The sequence below is a fragment of the Ochotona curzoniae genome, unplaced genomic scaffold (genome assembly GCF_017591425.1).
Source record: "Ochotona curzoniae isolate NIBS_2020 unplaced genomic scaffold, NIBS_Ocur_1.0 contig_2599, whole genome shotgun sequence".
Classification (NCBI taxonomy): Eukaryota; Metazoa; Chordata; class Mammalia; order Lagomorpha; family Ochotonidae; genus Ochotona; species Ochotona curzoniae.
The window spans coordinates 3,830,687-3,844,960 of record NW_024465520.1 but is presented as its reverse complement, the minus strand read 5'-3'; positions in this window follow the sequence as shown (position 1 = coordinate 3,844,960).

The following is a 14,274-nucleotide window of genomic DNA, read 5'->3' as shown; positions in this document are numbered from 1 at the left end:
CTCTTTTAAAAACATTAAAAAAAAACAGAAAAAGTGAAAATGTAAGAAAAAAATCTAACTTTTTTTTGTGGTTCAAGGAGAAGAATACAAATGCGGACTAGACCATTAGAAATAATACATTGAAACCTTTATCAGGTGATAAGAACAATTGAAAAAGGCTTAGGAAATCTGAGGCAACCAATGACAGAGTAGGTCATTTCTTCCGTGTCGGCACAAAAGCCTGCAGATCCTGTTACAGCCTCTCAGTGTGTGTGTGTGTGTGTGTGTGTGTGTGTGTGTGTGTGTTTGTGTGTCTGTGTGAGTACACGTGTGTGGGTATCTCTCTCTCCTTTCCTTTTTAGCTCTCCTTTCTTTCCCTGTTTTTCTCCACTTCACCACTATCCTTGCTCACACAGAGCAACAATTCTGAGAAGAACTGCAAGATTCCTACAGGACAGTGGAGCAAGTCACGTGTAAGTTGAGTAATTCACTCAAGCAGAGTGCAGGACTTTCCACAAAGTTACACAAATGTCCATGGGCTGCCTGCTTTTGGAGAACTGCAGATAACATCCCCCAAAATGGAGAGCTCTTCAGCAACAAGTGAGCATGCTGAAACTTTTCTTTTTTTAAAGATTTATTTATGTTTAGTGGAAAGGCAGATTCATAAAGAAGGAGAGACAGAAATGTCTTCTGGTTCACTCCCTAAATGGCTGCAATGGCTGGAGCTGAGCTGATCCAAAGCCAGCAGCCAGTAGCCTCCATGGGGTGTCCCAAACAGTTGCAGGTTTCCAAGGCTTTGTGGTATCTTCTACTACTTTGTCAAGCCACAAGCAGGGGGATAGATGGGAAGTGAAATAGGCAGGACATGAAAGCGGCGCCCATGTGGGACACTGGCACTTGCGAGGTGAGGATTTGGCCACTGAGCCATCCTTCTGGACTCAAGCATACTGAAATCTGAGAGAGAAAGCTTCTTTAGTAAAGATGAACAGAATTGTATCAGTCTAAAGTTTGCCCAAGAGTAACTATGTTAGTTGATCAGTCATCAGTCTATCAAACTGTGCATGACTATGCAAATAACACTTTACAGAATTTTTTCAGAAACAGAATGGGCTATATAATTTGCTGGATTCAGGGTGAACTAAAATGGAAAAGTTCATTGTTCAAAAACTAAGAATTTGAAGACAGGAAAATATTAAATCATATTCAGGGTTATGCAATACACAACTATTATTATGAATGAGAGCAGCCCTGGGCAGAGGGCATCGTCACGTTGCAATGAAGCAAATTGTATATTTTCTCTTCTGTGTCATGTGTCATATAAGAAGCAATAAAATACAGCAAATATAGCTTAGCTTCATCACATACCAACACCTAGAACTGGATGAAAGTTATCTTTAGCTCATCATTCAAATATAACCATGCACACTAACATTTTATTCAAGTTCCATCAGAACATATGAATTATATATTTGAATTTCAGTCTTGAGAATCTATAAATAAAAGCATGCGTTAGAAATTAGAATGTATGTGGATTTATAATAGCTTGAATATCCTGGTATTACTTTTAGGACAAGAAATGTATTACAATATTAATATTGTAATAATATATATTATTCACACAATAATGTATTAGTTACAATAATATTTTGGCTTTAAAAGTTTTGCTCTTCTCATCTCCAACTGTATTCTACCAATCATAAATTAGATTCTTTATCCAAAAATGCTCATTTAATATGTTTCTAACATTTAAATAAAAGTTATATATTTATGATTGGAGCATAATGTATGTGTTATCTATTCTTCATTGCAATCTCTCAACCTTAGTTTTTGGTTTCCATGTGTTTGGACTCACTTAAATCACATACTTGTGCTGTTAATTATGGTGGAGCTCTGCCTACTTGCATTTTGACTTTCTGTCAGGTACAGGACAATTGGAGTGTTGCCTTATGACAGTGGAGATGTCCATGTGGCCATCACTCTGTCCAAGCCAGCTGGCGAGATGGCATTTCCCAGCACACACCAGAACCTGCACTGCAAAGAGAACTGTCAACGAAGTGGCAACCAACCGAACAGAGGAAACCATCCGTAAGTTCCTGAAATCAAACAGGATTAGTATCTGGGATCTATAAAGAGCTCCAGAAACTCATAACAATTAATACACCGAGGAAATGGACAAAAGCTGTGAACAGCTACTTTTCAAAAGAGGAAATACAAATAGTCAACTGACACATAAAAAAAAAATGCCCAGGGTTTCTAGCATTAAGGGAAATGCAAAAGAAGAAGGAAGAGGAGAAAGAAGAGGAATTGCTATCATCAAAAATCAAAAAACAATAGATTCTGGCAAGAATGTGTGAGAAGAGGTACCTTAACCCACTGCTGGTGGGATTCTAAACTTCTACAATAATTAAAGAGGACAGCATCAAACATTCCTTAGAAATCTGAAAATAGATATACCATATTCCCAGATCTCCTACTCCTGTGAATTTGTGCAGATGAAATTAACCCAGCAAACACTGGAGTTATTTGTACAGCCATGTTTATTGATGCTCAGTGCACAAAAACTAAAACACAGGATCAACCCAGATGCCCATTACTACTTGATTGGATAAAGAAACTGTGGATCCTACTCAGCCATCACAAGCAGTAAATTCTCAGTCTACTGAGAACGCTTGAGATTTGGGGTCCCCCGGACATCTGGTGTTCTGGTTCAGGGCACAGACCTCCACAATTCATAGATCTTCCACAAACCTGTCTTGTAAAACACATGCACTGTGCTCGCTTGATATAAATAAAGTAAGTTATTTTAAAAGGAGACTGGCAGTAACGTTCTCTCTACTCCCCCTGTGCAAGATCACTGCCACTCGTACACAATTTTTAAAATTACATTTTTGACAATCTTTACATAGTTAATTAGGGTAAAACATTCAAGGGCCATAGGGAAGTGGGTAAGACTATTATTTCCATATTGTTTCCTTTATGTTTAAAGGGAGGTATTAAGGGAGAAGGTCCACCCAATTTCCCACCCACCCCAGGTCCCGGTTGTAGGGCATGCTCTGAGGTTCTTGCTCAAGTGGTTTTGATAGTTCACCAGTTATGAATCACTGCCAATCTTGCCACTTTTCACTCAGTTGTCCAGGATTTCGTAGAAGCAGTTAAGTAACATTATAGCCATTTTTACTTTTCTAACTAGATTGTTCTTTCAATGTACCCTCATTAGCCTTTGCATTTTCACTATTTTGTTGCACAGCCCCACCCTAACTGTTAATAGTCTCTTATTAGTTTTACCTTCTCATAACTCTGTCTTGCTGTTCCATTAGTTAATATTTACATTTTTATGCCAATTAATATGCTTCAGAAAATTTATGCTTACCTGCATATTTTATTCCCTAGATATAGAACACACCGATGAGGAGAGAAATAATTCCTTCATTTTATTAAATGGATTCACTGTTTACAAATAAGGTGGAAAACAAAATGATTCAAACTTTATAACAAGAAAAGTTTTAATTTCCCCGGGTAGGGTTGGGGTGTGTAAGAGTTTGCAGAAATATCTTGTTCTGATAGTTCAGCAAATGATGGCAATCAGGTCATCTAAAAAGTAAAAGAATGAGGCAAAATAGTGAGCAAAAGAAAGAGTCAAAAGAAAAAAAATTTTTTTCAAAGTTAAAAAAAAAAGATCGTTTGAGTGAGACTTCAGTTGTGAAACGCCCAGCAAGCCCGTTAGAGGCACGCTGCGCCAGGGATTGCTCCATCCTCAGAAAGGTGAAGTCGCCCTCACCGAGCCCAGTCTCCTGTCTTAACCATCAGAACACTTCTGTGAAAGAGGGTGATTGGCGTTATTGTACAATAAGAGGAATAAAGACTCAATGGCCTACCGTGGATCAAAGCAGAATTTATATCTCTTTATTCCTTTTCAGTGGACTTTAAAAAAAAAAGATGTATTTAGTTTTATTGGAAAGGCAGATGTATAGAGAAAAAGAGAAACAGAGAGGAAGATCTTCTGTCCATTGATTCATTCCCCAAGCAGCTGCAACAGCTGGAGCTGAGCCAATCTGAAGCCAGGAGCCAGGAGCTTCTTCTGGGTATCCCACAGGGGTGCAGAATCCCACAGGGGTGCAGGGTCCCAAGGCTTTGGGCCGTCCTCAACTGCTTCCCCAGGCCACAGCAGGGAGCTGGATGAAAATTGGGGCTGCTGGGATTAGAACTAGTGTTCATATGGGATCCCGACACATGCAAGGTGAGGATGTTAGCTGCTAGGCTACTGCATTGGACCCCTTCAGTGGACTTTAAAAAAAAATCTTTAGTAACACACTTTTACTCTAATAAAAAAAAAAAACATTAATGGTTAAGACATTAAAGAAATTTAAATTAGAAAAAAACATTTTTTAAGAAAAAAAAACTTTCAAGTGGTACTATTTTCTTACTATTCTTTATAGGTTAAATAATTTTTAGTGCAAATGAATATAATGTGATTGTTTGTTTAATGACAAATTCTTGCCTAAGCAATTTGTCCAATGCTAATCGTGCTTACTGTTTCTGATTTTATACTTGGATCTCTCTTCCCTTTGAAAATAATTCAATGTCAGGTGCATGTCAGGCACACTGATGTACTTCACTCCAATTTCTGCCAAGATAGCCAGGGTCACCACAGATTATCCGGAGCAAGTCAGATATTTTTTTCTACTAAGCCTGAACTAGTTTTCACCTCTTAATGCATCTAACAGGTAACTAACTATATGGTATGCATTCTGTGCTTTTACGTATTTGTAGTATCTCCAATGTTAAGGCACTGTCCAAAATGATTGCCATGAAACAGGCAACTCTGCAGTTTACTCAATATGCATACACCGTCTTTATTCCATTGTACAAATCATTGTCTATCCCCCTTACAGCTTTCATCACACAATTTGATGCATACAGCAGTCCACTTAGACGATTCCTTGGACTCGAATGTTCTATTTGCACTTCAGTGTGAACATGAACCTTCCGAGACTCTTAACCACTTTAGACCACGCAAAAAACATAAACATTCTTCAAAGTATCTTCCAGTGCTTTTTCTCCCTTCTCTGTCATTCTTCCCCCAATCTCTGCTCCCAGTTTGGTGACATTAAAGTGCTACGGAGAAATGAGAGTGAAGAACAATCATAATTCTTTAGTTTTTTCCTTTTTCAAACATGGTATAATCATTCATTCCCTGCAATTTAACAGATGAATAGGAAAACATTAATCTAAAAGAATATGAGACGAGGCACTACTGATGCAAATGAACAGCGTACTGGATTCCTGCGGTGCTGTGGAAGCAGCGGGAAGTGACTGCGGAAGTGAGCAGTGATTTTTGCGTAAGTGTGCAAGAAACTCCACTACCTGCACCCAACCCAGGGCTTCTTGACACACCGTCATAGGCGTGAGAGAAGGCTCAGGTGCACTGAATAATGCTTTGTTATTTTGTGTATGGATTCTAAAGAGAACACTTCTTTTGTTGTTGTGTTGGTTTTTTTTTTTTTGTCACTACAACCAAAAGCTTAAATAAGGGATTTTTAAAAGAAGCAAGGTTATGTTGGCTTCTAGTTTTGAAAGTTCACAGTCCAAGATAGGATGGGCCTGATTCGTTTAAGCCTTGGGTGAAGCAAGAGGTCCCAGGGACAGAGTGAGGATACAGGATTGCATGGTGAGTGAGAACTGAAGACCAGTGGCTATATTCAACTCTCTCCCCAAAACTATCTTCCACAGGTACATCCCCCAAAGCCTAAGGACCGCCTAACTAGGTCAGTCTTCTAGAAGCCATAATCACACTATAATCACACCAAGTTTTCACCCGCTAGAGTTTATGACTTACTGGCTTAAACATCTACAGGGTAGGAAAGCTATATTCTATTCAAACCATAGCGTTCTGCCACTATGTCCCAGAAACCCGTATTTTTCTCATATGTAACATGCAATCATTCCCGTCTCAGTAACTCCAAAACGGGAGTTCATCTGAGACTGAAGGCAAACATTTCAGCTGTCAGTCTCTGCAAAATCAAAAGCATGCTTCATACTTCCAAGATGTAATCATGGAACAGGCATAGAGTAACGTTCTCGTTGCAAAGGGAGAAGACAAGAGACGTGGAAGAGTAGAATAATGAGCCCAAATCAAGTCCAAAACCCATCAGAGCGCATATTAGTTCCTAAGACTCTGAGTTTTGCCTACTGAGCACACTGTAGCAAGAGAGCCTCTGAAGGCTTGGCCTGTAGGGGCCGTGTGGCTTTGCTTTGTGGGTTTTCATTTCAGCAGCGTTTGACTCTTACGAGGACTCTGCAGCAGTTCCAAACGCACGTTATCTTCTTAATATTGCCCTGTGAGCCCTTTACAGGGACTCCATCCCTGAGACATGTCTGTTCCTGAGCCTTCCAGGTTTCCAAAACCTTGTTTGGCATCTAGAGGGATGTCTTCTGGCTTCCATTACAATGGATCTCTGTCCACATGGCTGCTCTCTGAGGCTGCCTGCTGCTGTGAATGGCTTTCTTGAGTGGGTGTATCTTCATTGCCTGTTGCCTTGTTTTTCTGCCATTCCCACGTGCCAACCGGCTGACTCCCACAACGTCACGAGGTATCATACTGTTAAGGACTGCATGCCCAGGTTCCAGTCCCACAGCACAAATCATCCTGCTCCCTGCGGTGTTACCTTGAAGTTTGGGTGGAAGCTGAAAAACTCTCATAACTTGCATCCTGAAGTGCTGGAAAGCCAGCATCTCAGAGACAAGCCCAAGGTTTCCCTAAGCAAGGACCACAGTTTGGCCCAGCTGAACTGCAACTGCAGCTGAATAAATGTTTATGGGTTGAACATGGAGATGCGAATCTTGAGGCAGAATCGGGCAAGTTTTCTGAAAGTACCCTAGGGATTCACATGATAATTGGACTCTTTAGTCCTCTTGGCTTTCGTTTGGTGGTAGGGAGGGAACACCAAGATTGGATCATAGAATTCTACCTCTGCTTTTGCCCAAACTCCATAAAAAGTTTATATCATTGTTCCAGAAAAGTGCATTAATGCCATCCCGTGTATAGGCAAAGGTTTTTGTTTTGTTTTGTCATTTTTAGTAATACAAAAAAGAAAGGTTGACAAAGAAAAAGAGAAAGCTCTCATTGTTTCATCTCTCCTTAAGCCTGGGAGCTGGGTTAGGCTCAGAGCCAGAAGCTGGAGACAGAATCCAGATCTTCCAGAAACAATCACCCAGTATGTCACCATTCCTCCCGGGGGCTGAATTGGTAGGAAGCTGGACTCAGGAACAAAAACTGTGAGTCAAACCAAGGCACTTCCATAGGAAATGCTTGAAGTGTCTTAATTGCTAGACTAGAGGCATTATCCAGAGTTGTAACTAGTTCAAATACCAATTAAAACATCAAACACTCAACAGAATATCATATAAATGGGACAGGTATGAGACTCCAAGTATGATACACCTTGAAACAAAATGCGCTGCAGCTATTAAATCAAACGTGTTATGTTCTTCCAAAATACAATCATGAGAGTGACACGTGTTAAATACTGACATGGTCGTGGGACAGTGCCAAGAAACTTGCTCTGAGGCCTTTTTGGGTGCCAAGGCCCCTCTCTTGACATAGTTCTAATCTCCCTGCCTTGGCACTCTGGGCTTTTGACAGGAGAGAGAGCACTGAAAATCTTTAGAATGCCTTCGCAGACACTCATCCTCCATCTTGAATAGCACCACTGTGGTTTGAACACTAGTTTGGGGGGCCCTGGAAGGCCCAGGTATTAAGGATCTCAAAGTCTCATATTAATGATAATGAGTTAGTGTTCATGGCCAATGTACTGAAGGTGGACACCTGCTCCAATGATGATGTCTGAAGGTGAGGATCTGGAGCTGTGGTAGGATTGGATTGGGTTGTTAGGACCTAATCGTGGTAGATACTACAAAGACCACATACACACGAAACGGTACACGCGTGTCTCTGCTTCCCGCTTACCAGGTGATCATTTCTAGACACACAGTCCACCATTGCTAGCTTCTACCCAAACACTAGCAAACGGGAATCCCATCTTAGACTATAACTGTCCGAAACTGTGCATGAAAATCTTTTCTTTTCTAAATGAGTTTCTCCTAGTTATTTCAGATGTGGCAATGGAAGTCTAACACAAGTTCTTACCTCTTATACCAATATCCATAGTCAATGCTGGTCGCATGCTTGGTGTTAAGTCTCAAGCAGGTTTTGCAATTTTTTTTTACATGAGAATTTTCAAACTGCTCTGATTCCCTTCTTTGAGTCTAAATTCCAACATTGCTCTTTTCCTGCAATAAGCTATAGGAAGTCAAGAGAACCGAAACAGATTCTGCAGATCCTTCCACACTTTCCATTCAGCTTCCTTCCACCAAATATCCTGTGTAGTTGCTCATAACTTCTTCATTCCATAAAACATGAAGACATGAACAAAATCTAAAGTGCTTTGCCATTTTACAGGAAGAACAGTCTTCCCTCCAGTTTCCAATGTTTCTCATTTCCTTCTGATCTTTATAGTGGCTCTTACGCTTCGGTTTTCTACCAACATTCTGTTCACCAATACTTACACGAACTTTAGGAAGACTTTCTCTACAGTTGTCTTCTGAGCATTCTCTGGAATCTTCCTTTGTGGTCCATTGACATGAGCGCTAACGTGTTTTAGTCTTCCAGCCTCTGCTATTGCACAGCTCTAAAGCCACGTCCACAGCTTTAGGTATTGGTTACAGGTGGCTTCCAGGTGATAACTTTTTCCTTGATGCATTCTTATTGCCTTAACAGAAGACTGGATAGCTTATAAATAGCTTAGAAATCTGTTTCTTACAATTCTGGAATTTGGGAATTCTAAGATCGAAGTGCCAGTAGGTTCAGTGTCTGTTGATGGCTTGCTTTGTTCCACAGATGGCATCAGCTGCTGTGTCCTCCTGTGGCAGAAGGTGGAAGACACCGTGTTCTCAAATGATGCAAGGGACAAATGTTTGGTCTTCATATCATGAAAGGCAGGGATTCTCCATGTGACATTTTTAAGGACATTAATCCCACTCACGAAGGTAAATTAACTTCTTCATGTTTTTAAGATTTATTTGTACTTATTTGAAAGGTAGAGCTGGAGATGTTTGAGAGAGAATCTTCCATCTGCTGGTTCACGCCCCAGTGGCTACAAGAGTCAGGCTGGGGAGGTTTCTACTGTTATCTCAGACATGTTGGTGGGGAGCTGGATTGGAAGTGATGCTCTTGTGGGATCCTGATCTCATAGCAGAGACTTGACCTGTCTGTCTTGAGAACTGGTTTCTCAGCACTATCACCATAGTTACTGAGTTTTTAACACTTGAATTTGGGGGAAATTAGCATTTAGATCACAACAATATCCATGTTTAAATATGTTCTTTTACAAAAGGAACTTCCTTCCAACTGTCCATGCCAAATGGAATTAAAAGGCAACATTTATTTGCCAAGCATTCTGAGACACTGTCATATGTGTTTTTCTTTTTTTTTAAACAACAACAACAACAACAAAATGACTCATTGTGCTTTGCAGGGCAATTTCATTTCAAAACAATCTGGGAACCATTCACATCTTTTTTCCTCAAGTCATCATTCCTAATTGTGCTTCTTGAAGTGATATTTAAATTATTTTTATGGGAGTATCATGTGTTCTCCAAACACTTAGTCTCTCTTTCATACACTTTATTCTTGTGTTTTTGGAGATGCAACTCAGTTTCCATTCCATATATAGAAGTCATTTTTGTCCAGATAATAAAAATCCTTTTAAGCTTTTAATGTTGTATAAACCACCTCCACAGGCACAAAATATTATGAAAAATATCTATTGAAAACTACTAAGCAATTATATTTTCTGTGTTCCATAATGGAAGATTTAGAACCTAGTGAAAAGGAAACTGTCCCGATTTTCAAAAGAAGAAAATATTGACTTTTGAGAATTGCACTTAAACTCGTTTGTTCTCTGCCTTTCTTTTCTTCTCTTCATCCTCCCTCCTCCACACACACACTTGTTTTAGTTTTCTAGTGCTACCCTAATACATTCTCACAAGCTGAATCACTTCTAAACCAAACAATTTTATTCCACTACAGGTTGGAGTAAGCTTGAAGGAAGGGTCTGCAGTATTGAGTTTGTAAAAGCACAGAAACATTTCAAAAAAAAAAAAAAAAAGAAATCCACATTTCGGATGTTTGCCTGCAACCCCTGCTATGGAAAATTACTCTAAGCCTGACTCCATCGTTATGTGAGGTTCTCCTTATGTATCTGTCTTCGTAGCCAAATTTTCTCCTCTTCAAGAACTCAAGTATTAGACTAGGGACTACCCTAGTTAGTCTAGTTTCATTTTAACATGATTATATCTATGTGTTGGAGATTCAATAGATACTCTGGAGGGGAAAATTTAATTCAATTCAATACATGTCAATGTGAATTTTGTAATTGCATGCAGGCATTCATTGAAGAAAGTGGTAAACAGCTTTCACAACTTTGTTTTCTCAAATGTCACATCTCATAAATGGAATTATCTTCTTCCTTGGGCTCGTGGCACACAGAAATCATAAAATGTGTTCATGTTTTCCTATTGTTCGATTTTTACTTTATTTATTTGACAAGGGAATGCACACACACAGAGAGACAGAACTCTTATATCCATTGGTTCATTTGCTAAATGACTGCCAAAGCTGGGGCTAACTTAGTCCAAAACAGGAGCGAAAAACTCAATTCACATTCCCCTGCTGGATGGCAGTGACATGACTACGTGTCTGGCTCCCAGGTCATGCAGAGCAGGAGGCTGCAATAGCACTGCAGCCATCCCAGGCAGCGTCTTACCTGCCAAATACCCGCCTCTGCATGTCGTTTATAACACACATTTAGCACAACTTTTAGTCTTTATTGTTGTGGACAAGAAATTATAAGTAGATTTACATAGTTGGACAACCTCTTGCTTTTAGCCTCTTGGAAAATTACAGGAAGTTTTTATCGTTTGATACAACACTCTGTCATCTTCGAGGCTAATGTCTAGAAAGGATTTATTGGGACATTTATTTGGCTCAACGTTTGCATTAGTAACAGGAATGTGCATATACACAGACACACACATGCCCACAGATTCAGAGCATGCGTGCTGATGCAGTTGGGAGAGCCACCATTTCGGACACGTGCATTCCGTATGGGAGAGCTGATTCCAGTCCCAGCTACTCCACATTGGATCTAGTTTCCCGCTATTGCACCTGGGAAGGCAGGAGATGATGGTCCAAAAACCTAGGTCCTTGCCTCGAATGCTAAATGTCTGATGGGTTCCTGGGTTTAGCTTCTGCCTGGCCAAACACCTGCTGTTGTGGCCATTTGGGAGAGTGAATCAGAGAAAGAAAGATTTCACTCTTTCTCTCTTTCTCACCTTACATTTCAAATAATTATTTTTGAAAAGATTACCCAATTTCATTTGGCAAAATCTAAGGAAACATCTAACATGATCGAGAACTGAACAAAGATTCAAAATAAACTTTACGTGTCACATTTAATTTTAATCATAAATCCAAGAAGCTAAATGGACTTGAGGATGAAAATGAACTTACGCAGTTACAATTCAAATTTCTTTTTCTAAAATAAAAAAAATCAGTTGAACACACAGAAAGATGGATTCGTAACTTTGGAGTGTTAGTTTGTTGAGACTACTAATCATGACTACCAAGAGTTTCAAAATGTTGTGCTTGTTTGTTTGTTTTCACCTGTGAGGAGGTGGGGTGGGAGGCAGAGAGAGAGAGAGAAAATGCAACAGCCACAGAATGGCTGGAACAAACTAGGATCTCCAAACTCCAACCAGGCCTGCTTGGCAGGGAGCAAGGACCATCTGCTTCTGTCTCCTAGTGTGCCTGATCAGGAAGCTGCATCATTAGTGGAGTACCTATCTCCTAGGGTGCCTGATCAGGAAGCTGCGTCATTAGTGGAGTACCTATCTCCTAGGGTGCCTGATCAGGAAGCTGGGTCAGAAGTGGAGTGCCTACAACTTGAGCTGTTACTGTGATTTGGGAGGCGGGTGTGAGAAGCAGATAGTTAACAACCCGTACAAGAATGCCACCCTAGGGAGTTTTCTTAAGTTGCCATTGAGTTTCCTTGTGAGACCTCTCTAATTTAGCCCTAAGTCACTGAATAAGTTTCAAAAAAAAAAAAAGAGCAGAAATGTCCATGGTGGGCATTTGCTACTACTTGGATGTGATTTGTGTCCTAATGCTTCATGTGCTGGAAGCTTGCAGCACCGTGTTGTCATGGTGAGGTAGTGACATTGGAAGGGTGAGGCTTACCATAAGGGGATAGTGTCTACACTAACGAGTGAATTAGGGTGTCTGTTGCAGAAGTAAATGTCTTCCTGCAAGAGACTGCAAGGCAGGCATATCCACGTGCTCATGGCCAGCCCTGTCCACTAATCCACAAGGTTGTGACACAGTCAGAAAGCCCTTGCCAGAATGCCAACACCACACAATTCAGACTCCCAGTTGACAGAATCGTAGGCCAAGTAAACTTTCTTTCCTTATGAAGTAACAAGCCTCAATTATTTTGCTAGATCACAACAAAATTGGCCAGAACACTCATAAGAGACAAATAATTTCACCATAAAACGTTTGTTTTGGGAACTGGCACCATGGAAAAGCAGGCTGGGCCTCCACCGGAGATGCCGGCATTACATGTGGGCATAACTTTATGCTAGCAGCTCTGCCTCCAATCTAACTCTTTGACGGTGGCCTGGGAAGGCAGCAGAGGATGGCTCAAGCCCTTCAGCCCCTTCACTTACATGGGAGATTCTCTCTCTCTCTCTCATACTCTGCCTTAAAGTGAAATGGATCTTTTTCCTGAGTAATAGGCCAGAGAAACTAGTTTGCAAAATGACAACATGAGTCTTTTTTGGGGCGTGAGGGGGCTCAGGAACATTCCTGAAGAGGAATCTGATCCTGAGGAACTGTACCCTGAAACCCCTTGTTGCTGCCAACCTGTTCCCATCTAATACGGCACACACAATGAAATGGGTCCCCTAGTTCAGTGCTCTAATGCTGACTGGCTAGAAGGTTAATTGATCAATGGGAAAATTTATCATCATCGCGCAATACTCTGGATTGTGCAATCCATGGAGTACTTTGAATTCCAAAATGTTGAGGATGGCACAAAGTATTCACACTGAAAACTATGGACCATTTTGACATCCATGCTGGAGGATACTGCAGTCATGTCCAGCCCAGATTGCTGCCATGATTCCAGCTCTCATACTCACCAGTGGGAACCACAACCCAGCTAGGACATCCCCTTAGCTCCCCAACCAGACCCATCACGGGCATGCCAGTGGTTTCTCTGACCCATCTCAGCATAGCCTATCCACTCCTTTGGTCTTTACCATCTGATTATGCAGTCTGGCCTGTCCCAGTCCATCCCCAGTTCCAGCTTTCACTGGTGGATACTAGCCCTGCCCAGTCTTCTCCCTTCTGTTGCTCATGCAAACTGATAGGTATGATAGCCTAGCTTGGCATGACCTGTATTCCACCCTGGCATCTGCACATGCCAGTGGGCTAAGATTGGTTCAGCCTAGCCTGGTCCACCCCCCTCCAGAACCAACCCCCACACTTGCCAACAGGTGGTGCTACCTTGCCTGGCCTGACCAACACCCACCAACATCTGAATCAAATGCTAACCACTGAGGGTAATGGCCCACTGGTGGAGTTTCCCAAGTTTTTCCACCAGGCCCATCCTGGGACCCAGCTCTCACATGTGCCAGAGGGAGCTAGGCCCTTACCCGGCATAGTCTGCCTTCTCCGTCCTGACCTTTGTATGAGCTGGTGGATGTTGTGTCCCATACCGCTCCATATCCTGTTCTTGGGTGTGCATGTAGGTACTGCAGTCTGGACCATCCTGGCCTGATCCCAATTCCAGCACCTACAAGCATCTGAGGCTTCCATGATCATGCCTATCTCAGCCCATCACCACACCAGGCCCAGCCCCAGTCATTGTGGCTTTCTGCAGGGTGAACTAGTAAATGGACGACCTCTATCTCTTCCCCTTTCTCTGTAGCTAGGACTTTCATGTAAGTAAGTAAATCTGTTTTATAAAGTTAATATGGAAACAAACAATGTGAATTTCACCAGACAAAAGCACAGGTAAGTGAATAAAAAATAGAGGCCAGTGCTGTGGTGCAGTAAGCTAAGCCTCTGTCTGAGCAACCGGCACTTCATACAGGCGTCAGAGTCCACTGCTGTTCCACTTCCCATGCAGCTCCCTGCTTATGGCCTGAGAAAGCAGCAGAGGATGGTTCGAGATC